Source organism: Stegostoma tigrinum, chromosome 46 (assembly GCF_030684315.1).
Source record: "Stegostoma tigrinum isolate sSteTig4 chromosome 46, sSteTig4.hap1, whole genome shotgun sequence".
NCBI lineage: Eukaryota > Metazoa > Chordata > Chondrichthyes > Orectolobiformes > Stegostomatidae > Stegostoma > Stegostoma tigrinum.
The window spans coordinates 11,958,124-11,970,308 of NC_081399.1; the positions used below are offsets into that span (position 1 = coordinate 11,958,124).

At 44.5% G+C, this 12,185-nt stretch overlaps 1 pseudogene; it reads right to left on the reverse strand.

The window, feature by feature from the left end:
- The window catches only part of LOC125449543 (NACHT, LRR and PYD domains-containing protein 3-like), an 84,568-nt pseudogene that overhangs the window by 44,176 nt on the left and 28,207 nt on the right, over positions 1-12,185 (reverse strand).

The following is a 12,185-nucleotide window of genomic DNA, read 5'->3' on the forward strand; positions in this document are numbered from 1 at the left end:
ATTGGCTAAACCCAAAACATTACACATGTAGTGTCTCCCATCCTCCTCCTCGAACCAAAATAAAAAGCGTGGAGGGTCTGTAAGGGAAGGCTTTTTAAAAAATTCTTCTGGAAAGCTAGAGTAGAGGGAATGGAAGCTAGGGCAGTCGCGTTCTCCTCTTGCAGGATGAGTGTGTATGGGTCACTGCTGGTGTCCCCTCTGACTTCGCATGCAAGAAGTGCAGCCAACTCCAGCTCCTCAAAAACCGCATTAGGGAAGTGGAGCTGGATGAACTCTGGATCATTTGAGAGGCTGAGGGGGTGATAGAGGGGACTTACAGGGAGGAGATCACACCAAAAGGTACAGGAAAAAGGTAGTTGGGTGATTATCAGGAAGGAGAAAGGGACTAGGCAGATAATGCAGGGATTCCCTGTGGCCATTCCCCTCAATAATAAGGATACCATTTTCGATACTTTGAGGGCTAATGACCTACCAGGGGAACGCCATAACTGACAGGTCTCGGCACTAAGCCTGGCCCTGTGGCACAGAAGGGAAGGAGGGAGTGAGAATAGGAGACCAATTGTAGTGGGAGATTCGATAGTAAGAGGCACAGACAGACAGTTCTGTGGACGCAAACGAGATGAACGGATGGGATGTTGCCTCCTGGGTGCCAGGGTCCGTGATGTCTCGGATCCTCAAGGGGGAGGGTGAGCAACCAGTAGTCATGGTACACATCGGTACCAATGACAGAGGTGGAAAAAGGACATAGAATGTGAAAGACGAGCACAGGGAGTTAGGTTGGAAGCTGAAGTCTAGGACAAACAGGGTAGTTATCTCTGGATTACTACCAGTGCCACGTGATAATGAGGTTAAGAAATAGGGAGAGTGCAGCTGAACACGTGGCTACAGGGCTGGTATATGAGGGAGGGCTTCCATTATGTGGATAATTGGAGCACATTCTGGAGAAGGTGGGATCTGTTCAGTAAGGATGGGTTGCACCTGAAGTGGAAGGGCACAAATATCCTGGGAGGGAGGTTTGCTCGAGCTATACAAGATGGTTTAAACTAGATTGGCAGGGGTGGGGAACCCAATTTATAACTCAGAGGATGAGGTATTCAGCCTTCCAACAGACACATCAGGGAGTGAGGTTGTTTATAAAGGAATGTGGTCAATGGAGTGTAATTGTGGACACAGATGGTTTGAGGTGTACACTTCAATGCTGCAAGTATCAGAAATAAAGCAGATGAACTTAGAGCATGGGTCGGTCCTTGTAACTACGATGTTGTGGCCATTACAGAAACTTGGGTAGCTCAGGGAGAGGAATGGTTGTTGGCAGTTCCAGGATTTAGATGTTTTAAAAAAAAAATAGGGAGAGTGGAAAAGAAGCAGGGGAGTGGCATTGCTGGTCAGGGCCAGTATAGCATCTACTGAAAGGCAGTTTGAGAATAGTATGTCCACAGAGTCAGTTTGGGGTGAGGTCCAGAACATGGAGCAATCACATCGTTGAGTTTTTTTTAGAAAAACCAGATCCAATAGTCGCCGAGAAGTGGAGGAGTGGATTGGGAGGCAGATACTGGCAAAATGCAGAAGTCACAGCGTTGCAGACATGGGTGATTTCAACTTTCCAAATATTGATTGGAAACATTTTAGTTGTAATAGGTTAGATGGAGCGTATTTTATCCAGTGCGTTCAAGAAGGGTTCCTGACACAGTATGTAGATAGACGAACATGAGGAGAGGCCATTTTGGATTTGGTGCTTGGCAATGAACCAGGCCAAGTGTTAGACCTGTTGGTAGGAGAGCATTTTGGCAGTCGTGATCATAACTCTGTTACTTTTACAATAGTCACAGAAAAGGTTAGGTACATACAGCGGGGTAAGGTTTATAATTGGGGTAAGGGTAATTGCAATTCTGTTAGGCAAGAGCTGGGTAACATAAATTGGGAACAGACGCTGTCAGGGAAATGCATGATTGAAATGTGGAGATTGTTTAAGGAATGCATACTGCGTGTGCTTGATATGTTTGTCCCTAGCAGGCAGGGAAGATGCGGTCAAGTCAGGGAGCCTTGGTTATCAAGAAAGGTCAAACGACTGGGGAAGAGGAAGAAGGATGCTTATGCGAGGTTTAGGAAACAAGGAATGGAAAAGGCTCTAGAGGGATACACGGCATCCAGGAGGGAGCTGAAGAAAGAGCTTAGGAGAGCTATAAGGGGGCATGAGAAAACCTTGGCAAATAGGATCAAGGAAAACTCCAAGGCTTTTTACACGTAGATGAGGAATAAGAGAATAACTGGAAAAAGGGTAGGGCTGATCAAGGATTGCAAAAGGAATTTATGCAAGGAGCTGAAACAGGTAGGAGAGGTCCTTAATGAATACTTTTTTTGAGTATTCACAACTGAGAGGGACCTAGTTGTAGAGGAAGACAGTGTGAAACAGGCTGGTAGGCTAGAGGAGGTCGATGTCAGTAAGGAAGATGTGCTCGGAATTTTGAGGAAGTTGAAGACAAATATGTCCCCTGGGCCTGATGGGATTTATCAAAGGATTCTATGGGAAGTGAGGGAAGAGATCACAGGGCCTTTTGCGATGATCTTTTCGTCCTCACTGTCCACAGGTATAGTGCCGGAAGATTGGAGAGAGGCAAACATCATTCCCTTGTTCAAAAGAAAAGGCAAATAGGGATTACTTCGGAAATTACAGACCAGTTAGTCTTACATCAGTGGTTTTTTTTTAAATTGAAAAGGGCCAGAGATAGGATTTATGATCACTTTGAAAGGCACAGTTTGATTTGTGATAGTCAGCATGGATTTGTGAGGGGTAGATCATGCCTCACAAACCTTACCGAATTCTTTGAAGAGGTGACCAAACACGTGGATTAAGTTAGAGAAGTGGATGTGGTATACATTAATGTAAGTAAAGCGTTTGATAAGGTTCCCCACGGTAGGCTCATGCAGAAGTTATGGAGGCATGGGATAGGGGGAAATGTGGCCGATTGGATTCAGAATTGGCTGACCCTTAGAAGACAAAGGGTGGTAGTGGACGGAAAATATTTGACAAGTGGTGTACCACAAGGATCTATCCTGGGTCGTCTTCTGTTTGTTGTTTCTGTAAATGATTTGAATGAAGGAGTGGAAGGGTGGATTAGTAAGTTCGCAAATGATACGAGGGTGGCTTCGTGGATAGTGCGGAGGGCTGTTCTATGGTACAAAGGGAGACTGATAGGATGCAGAGCTGGGCTGAGAACTCGCAGAAGGGCAAATTTGAAAGCAGAATACAGGGTTAGTGGAAAGATTCTTGGCAGTGTGGAAGAGCAGAGGGATCTTGGGGATTATGTTCACAGTTTCCTGAAAGCTGCCACACAGGTGGATGGAATTGTTAAGGCGGCATATGGTGTGTTAGCTTTCATTAATAGGAGGGATCGAGTTCAAGAGCCGTGAAGTTTTGCACCAGCTATATAACAGCCTGGTTCAGCCACATCTGGAGTATTGTATCCAGTTCTGGTTGCCTCATTACAGGAAAGATGTGGTGTTGGAAAAGGTGCAGAGGAGATTTACCAGGATGTGGCCTGGAATGGAGGGAAGGTCTTATGAGGAAAGGTTGAGCGCGCTAGGGCTTTTCTCTTCAGAACGATGAAGGATGACAGATGGCTTGATAGAGGTGTACAAAATGATCAGAGGTATACAGTGGACATCCAGAGACTTTTTCCTAGGGTGGAGGTAGCTATTACAAGGGGGCATAGTGTTAAAGTGAGTGGAGGTAGATATAGGGAGATGTCAGAGGGAGGTTCCTTACTCAGAGTGGTAGGGGCATGGAATGCATTGCCGGAGAAGGTAGTGGAGTCGGCCTCATTAGGGGCATTTAAGCAGCTATTAGATAGGCATATGGATGATAGTATGTGGTAGGGGTGGAGGTTAGATAGACCTTAGGATTAGGGTAAAAGTTTGGCACAACATTGTGGGCCGAAAGATCTATACTGTGCTGTACTGTTCTAGTTATATTTTAGAGAGACAACCCAGGATAGCGGAGTTGTCAGACAAGAGACCAAGGGGTGAAGGTACATGGCTTCTCGATAGTGGTATCACAGGTAGACTGGGTTGTGAAGGTCGCATTTGGCATACTTCCCTTGAAAAATCAGAGCACTGAGTATATCACGTTATAGCTGTACAAGGATCTGGGAAGGACACATTTGGAGCACTGCGTACTATTCTGGTCATGCTGCTTTGGGAAAGAAGGTTATTATACTGGAGTGGGTGAAAAAATTACAAGGAAGTTACCTTGTAGGCCAGGACTTCTGTTCGTTGGAGTGTAGGAGGCTGAGGGGTGACTTTAGAGAGGTTTATAAAAGGAGTCCAAAACTAGAGGGCATAGGGTTATGTTAAGAAGGGAAAGGCTGAAAAAGGACTCAAGGGGCAACATCTTGACACAAAGGCGTGTATATAAGGAAAGAGCTGCTGGGGAAGTGGCAGAGACGTAAAATTACAATAACATTTAAAAACATTTGGACACGTACTGGGATAAGAAAAGTTGAGAGGAATGTGAGTCAAATGGGACAAGTTCAGTTTAGGAAACCTGGTACAATTGTGCCAAAGGGCCTGTTTCCACACTGTATGATTATGACTTCAAGTGCTCCCATGACCGTCTCTCGATCATGAGGTCAGAAACAGCGATGCTCACCAATAGTTGAACAATGTTCAGTGATATCCATGACGGTTCAGATGTTAAACCAGTCTATGTTCAAATGCAAAACTTGGATCATATCCAGGCTTGGACTGACAAGTAACATTCACACCATAGAGATATCAGGCAATGACCATCTAACTTGATGTTCAATGGTGCTACCATCAACAAATCCCCAACTGTTAACATCTCAATGTTTCCACTGACCAGAAAAGTCAACTGGACCCTCCACATAAACACAATGGCTTCAAGGGCAGGTCAAAGGCTAGGAATACTGCAGTGAAAAACTCACCTCCTGCCTCCCCAGGACCTGTCCACCATTTATAAGGTGGAATGCTACCACTTATCCAGTGGAGTGCAGCACGACAACAGTCTAAAAAGTTCCACACCATCCATGACAAAGCAACATACTTAATTCCTACTCCCTGCGCCACTGACAGTCAGTAAGTGATGTGTGCTATCTGCAACATGCATTGCATAATTACACCAAGGCCCCTTCGACAGCACCTTTCATACTCACAACCACTTCCATCTTGAAGGACAAGGGTCACAGATGCTTGTGGTGGTGTTTCCCTGCAAGTTCCACAACCTCCTCACCGAGCTGGCTTAGAAATACATCACTATTCCTTCTGTTGCTGGGTCACAAACCTGCAATTCCCTCCCACAGTATTGTGAGTCTACCTGCAGCTCACCACCACCCTGAAGGTTTTTCGGCCCTTCTTGGCATCCCTTTGCCTTTTGGGTCCAGGCAGACAGGAAGATGGTGTTGGTTGTTGGGAGGTCAAACATTTGAGCTGCTGGTCACCTTCCAGACCCTGGCTTCTAGCCCCCTTCCCTTCCTACTCTGGACAGTTCCACCACAATCCCCTCTCCCCAGCATTAAACCCAGTTCAAAAATAGTGTGGCCTTCCCTGCACATGCACAGCACTCAATTTGCACAGGTCATCACATGTAAAATCTACATGATAACATTGCATGTTTGGAATATTATGCAGGCACATTCCTGAATGAGTACATGTGCGCACTTACCAGGAATTGCCAGTGTTAGCAAGTATTGCCCAAGCTGAAAACCATTGTATAGCAACGGTAATAGACAACAGCCATAGCTTTCTGCACGTTCTTGCATTGACTGAGACTTCTTGTCTTCGGCTCAGAATTTTGGGTAAACTTGACGTAAAGACAGGAGTTTGAAGTAATGTGGAAGGATGGGAGAATGCGAGTGGGATTGCCAAGGGAGACTAAAGAACGAACTTTTGGCTAATCAAGATAGTCTGAATTGAATTTTCAAAAAGTAACCTGGCCCTTGGCAGTCATCTTAGTTAGGTACGAGGTGCGCATCCATTTTACAGTCTAAAAAATGATATACTGACCTGTTTAAAGGGTAGTACTTTTTCACTGTGAGTGGCAATGTTAAAAGCCCATACATGTTGGTACATCTTCCTAACCTTGCTGTTCAATTTAACTTCAACCAGCCTTAAAACCCACAAAGATCTTTGATCTTCTGGGTCTGATCTCCTGCAAAATCAAATTCCAACACTGCATCGCTGTTAACCATGTACACAACATCATGGGTCTCAAGCTCTGGGATTTCCTCTCTTAACTTCCAGTTTTTGCACATGTGCTAACATCCTTGTACTATAATTCAGAAAGTTATCTGGGTGTATGATGTACACTAGGATCAGGACAGTTATAATCCCACTTTATGTTAAGACTGGACAAGTTACATCCCAGACAGAAACCTGGCTTGTCGGATAATATTTCATTGTGTTGCGGTTTTAATAAGAAGTGAACTCTTATTGAAACGGAAGCATGAAGTGTTGTATAAGTACATGAACAAAAGAAATTAACAAAAGAAATTAACATAAGATAGAATAAACCAAACTACCTCCTGCTAACAAATTCAAAAAAAAACTTTTAAAAACAATCCAATTAATCTCAAAACACTAAATACAAAAGAAAAATAGCTTGTGTATTGTACTCAAAAACCCAACTAGTACAGTACTCACACTGATGTCCTCGTCTCTAACACCACAAACATACAAACAAGGAACAGAAGTTGGCTACTTGGCCTTTCAAGCCTGCTCTGCCATTCAATAAGATCATGGCTGATTTCAGTTTAACCTCCAATCTACATACCCGCACATTCCCAATAATCTTTCCTTCACTTGCTAATCAAGGGTCTACCTCTGCCTTAATTTCTAAAGGCTGCACACTGACTTTTGAGAAAAAGGGAATTCCAAACAGACTCAACCCTCCAAAAAAAAAATTACACATGCCCCCTTATTTTAAAACTGATGATTCTTAGTTCTGGATTCACCCACAAGACAGAACATCCCATCCACGGTGCAAAGTCCCCTCTGGATCTTGCATTTTTCAAATCAGTCACCTCTGATACTTCTAAATGCCAGAGAATACAGGCCTAACCGATCTATTCTTTCTTCATAAGGCAATCCACTCAATCCAGGTATGAGTCTAGTAAATCTTTTCAGAATTGCTTCTAATGTATTAATGTGTTTGCACTGTAGTGACCGGTACTGTACACAGTACTCCAGATGCAGACTTACCACTCCCCATACAACTGGAGCATAACCTCCCTACACTTCCTTTCAATTTCCCTCTCAATAAACTGTAACATTCCAGTAGTTTCAAAAGCAAATTTCTGAAAAAGGAAAAAGCCCCGAGACCATGCTCGTGGGGACAGACATGTAAAGGGATTGCATGTTCATGGTAAAGGGAGGGTGGCTGAAGCCTGCAAATGGGAAATTCTGAAACTGGTACAAAGCATCAGAGGAACTATGGGTGTAAGTGGGCAGGGACTGGGCCAGGGAGAAAAGGCCACGTCAAGGTAGGGAGAGAGGTGGTTTGTGGGGCAGGATTTGGCAGAAACAATGGATCTGCCTGGGCAGTCTGTTTTTGTTTGGGGACCCTGCAGCCTTCTGGGCTCAATATCGATTTCAATAACTTTAGGGCTTGAGCTCTCCCATGTCCTTGCTTCAAATCACCCATTCCAGGTTTTACCACTGTCTGCTATTCCATACCACCCAAATTAACCATTAATAGTCCCCATTAAGAACTAGTCACCCTCTAGACAGATCATTAGCCACTTCCCTTGTCTGTCCAACTCATCTCTCTTTGGGCTCTATTGCCACCCAACATTTATTCCTTACCCACTTTCCCACCCTAGCCTTGATATAAACCAACATTTTCTCAGCTACCATCAGTTCTAAGGAAGATAGACTGGACCAGAAACACTAATTCTGATTTCTCTCCACAGAAGCTGCTAGACCAACTGAGCTTTTTCCAGCAATTTCTGTTTGATTTGCAGCCTCCGCAGTTCTTTTGGTTGTTATTCTATTAGCTTTCTGATTACTTACTGTACCTGCATCCTTTTAATGATTCATGCATTAGACACGAACCTCTCTGCATCTGAGTGGTGCAAGGTCTCACTGTTTAGATAGTACACTTTTCTCTGCCAAAATTAACAATTTCACTATCATGCTGTGCTCCATTTGCCAGATCTCTGCCCCCTCACAATCTACCCACAGCCCTGTGTAGATTCCTTACGTCCTCTTAACATGACAAGTGACTTCAGCCTGAGCTGTGAAGTTAGAGACTGGAACTGCTGATAGCTACGTCCTGAATGAATTATCGTTGTTCAGAAATCACTCATAATAAGTACAATTGTCCATCTTGGAAATTCTGCATTACTGGTCATGGGTTCCCTGGGTCCCCGAATAACTGCCTGAGCCTAACTCTTCCCAGGTCGCATCTCTGACCACATATTTGGCAAGTGTTTCAGGGAGTTGGAATTGGTCCTTGGCCTGGAGATCACTGGCATTCCTTTCTCCAGCTCTGTTTCAGTACTTCCTCTTGCCAAAAAAGGTACTCACCAAGAATTATGTCCTTTCATACAGGAGCTTCCCTCAAGTCGGTTTCTTCTCAGGAAGGATCTCCCACAAGTTGATATCTATGTTTTTTTTTCCTCAAGAAATACAACATTCAGGGAATCTTTGAAATGGTTCCTTTGTCATTGTCTCATTCAAGTGTCTTTGCGCTGGGCAAAGATGATTTGCTTTAACAAGCGTAACTCAGCCATCGAGCACATGGTCAGCCCAGTAGAGTTGGCTTTCAGATTACAGCCTCGATGCCAGTGGCTAATTCAAAGATACTGATGCTTATGTGCATATCCTTCCAGCTGATGCAAAGCGCTGGCTCAGTATTGATCGTACTTCAACGGCCTGAAGAATGGCTGAGGCTGGTTGGGCCGAGGTCTATATCGCTCAGACTGTAGAAGCATAATTGCTGAATTTAGGATTTGGACAATTTTTCTGGGGTATTGTGTACATCTACTGGGGATCAGGCTCCTAATATACAATACAAACTGCAATGGTTTTAGGTTTAGACAGCATATTGTGGGACACAGGGTATGTGAGAATAGCAGGCTCAACAATTCGGAAAAATGAGAAGTGGGATTGGGATTGGAATTTGTTGAACTTCATTTTATTTCTGGAAGGTTGTTCAATGCTCAGGTGCAGCTCCTCGAGCTTAAATGGAGCTCTAAACAATTTCCCTTCTGAAAGAAATGCAAGCAAATTTGCAACTTCACAAAAGAAGTGTGCTTGTGATGATGGATGATGGGAAAGGAGTTGGGGAAAATGATGTGATTTCTTATGTTCACGTACAAAGTTACATTGAAAAGGTAAAAGCCAGGGTAAAAGCCAACAGAGCTGAGGATATTTCCATTTCTGGTGATAGAGTAACGACTAATATCCACCAAAAACCCATTGACTCTCACAGCTATCCTGCTTCCTGTAGAGACTCCATTTCGTTCTCCCAGCTCTCCATGTCTCTATGTTCCAATGAGGCCAACTTCAACAAAGGAAGCCTCAAAAATATTCACCATCTAACTCAACAGGATTTCACAGCATTGTCGTCGACAGGGGTCAGACCTGGTTGACAGCCATCTCCTGTACTTCCACCCTCACCCCCCTCTTCCCTCCAGCAACAGTGATAGGGATCCGCTCGTCCTTACATACCACCCACCTACAACCACGTCCTGGAAGGTCATCAGCTGTCATTTCCACCACTTCCAGCGAGATGCTACCACCTGACATATTCCATTCTCCATCCCTCCCTGTTCTCTTTCTGCAGAGACCATTCCCTTCAGTGCACCCTGATCCACTCTTCCTTCACTCCCAACAACCACCCACACCCCCCAATCCGCCCCACTTTCCCTTGCATCCATCGTAGGTGTAGCACCTGCCCATTTACCCCCTTCCTCCCTAGTATCCACGGACCCAAACATACATTCCAGGTGAAGCAGCACTGGACCTACACTTGCTACAATCTAGTCCACTGCATTAACCGTTCACATTGTGGTCTCCTCTACAATATTCGCCGAAAGCATAATCTGGGTGACTACTTCACAGAACACCTATGTTTTGCCTGCAAAAATTACAGTGAGCTTCCAGCTGCCTGCCACTTTAACACCACCCTGTTCCCTGGCCAACATCTGTCTCAGACCTGCCAGTGTTCCAGAGAAGCTCAGCGCAAGCTGGAAGAACACCACCTCATTTTCCACTCGGGGACCCTGCAGCCCACAAAACTCAATCGAGTTCAATAATTTTTAGGGCCTGAACTCTCCAATGTCCTAACGCCTACCCCACACACCATCACGATCTCACAATGACTAACAACAGGTCAGTGAGTTATGTCGGGCTAATAGTCTCCATTAACAGCTATTCACCATCCTAGCCAGACTGTCATCCACTTAGTCGCTCAGTGGTTAGCACTGCTGCCTCTTAGCACCAGGGATCTGGGTACAATGCCACCTTCGGGCGACTGTCTGTTTGGAGTTTGCACATTCTCCCAGTATCCGTGTGGGTTTCCTCCAGGTGCTCCGGTTTCCTTCCACAGTACAAAGGTGTGCAGGGTAGGTGAATTGGCCGTGCTAAATTGCCTGTAGTGACCAGGGATGTTCAGGTCAGGTGAGTTAGATGGGAAATCCAAATCTAGGGGAATGGGTCTGGGTGAGATGCTCTTCAGAGTGAGTGTAGATATGTTGGGCTGAATGGCCTGTTTCCATACTGTAGGGATTCTATGATTCTACGATTCCTTTGTCTGTCCAATTGCTCTTCTCTTTATAATTGTCACGTGAACTCTCCTTACAAATTTGCAGTAGGCTGATTCATAATCTACAAACTTCCCAAGGAAAGCTCAAGCTTGGCCATCATCTTAACAGTCAACCTTCTGTCCAATTGCTCTTCTCTATATGCTCTGTCCCCACCCACTGTTTACTCCTTACCCCTCCCCAAACCTTATTTTCTGCTTATAAATCCACATTTTCCGAGCTACCATCAGTTCTGAGGAAAGGTCAGTGGACCCTTTCATTATGCAATGAACTGGATTTGATCAGGGACCTCAAAGTAAAGGAGCCATTAGGAGGTAGTGACCATAATATGATAAGGTTTAATCTGCAATTTGAGGGGGAGAAGGGAGAATCAGAAGTGTCAGTATTGCAGTTGAACAACGGCAACTATGGAGCTATGAGGGAGGAGCTGGCCAAAGTTCAATGGTTCAATATACTATCAGGAATGGCAGTGGAACAACAATGGCAGGTATTTCTGGATTACAATGTAGAAGGTGCAGGATCAGTTCATTCCAAAAAGAGGAAGAAAGATCCTAAGGGGAGGCAGGGGCGGCCGTGGCTGATGAGGGAAGTTAAGGACTGTATAAAAATAAAAAAGTATAACATAGCAAAGATGAGCGGAAGCCAGAGGGCTGGGAAAGTTTTAAAGAGCAACAGAGGATAACTAAAAAGGCAATACGTGGAGAAAAAAAAGAGAGGTACGAAGGCACACGGGCCAAAAATGTAAAGGAGGATAGTAAAAGCTTTTTTGGGTATGTGAAAAGAAAAAAAAAGTGGTTAAGACTAAAATTGGGCCCTTGAAGACAAACTGGTGAATTTATTATGGGGAACAAGGAAGTGGCAGAAGAGTTAAATACGTACTTTGCTAATATCTTCCCTAGGGAAGACATCAGCAATCTCCCAGATGTTATAGTGGTTGAAGGACCTAGGGTAATTAATGAACTGAAGGGAATTTATATTCGGCAGGAAATGGTGTTGGATTGATTGTTAGGTCTGAAGGCTGAGAAGTCCCTGGAACCTGTTGGACTGCATCCCAGGGTACTTAAGGAGGTGGCTCTAGAAATCGTGGACTCATTGGTAATTATTTTCCAATGTTCTCTAGATTCAAGATCAGTTCCTGCGGATTGAAGGGTGGCTAATGTTGTCCCACTTTTCAAGAATGGAGGGAGAGAGAAAACAGGGAATTATAAACCGGTTTGCCTGACGTCAGTGGTTGGAAAGATGCTGGAGTCAATTATAAAAGATGAAATTACGAATCATTTGGATAGCAATAACAGGATAGGTCAGAGTCAGCATGGATTTACAAAGGGGACATCGTGCTTGACTAATCTTCTGGGACTTTTTGAGGATGTAACTATGAAGATGGACAAGGGAGAGCCAGTGGAT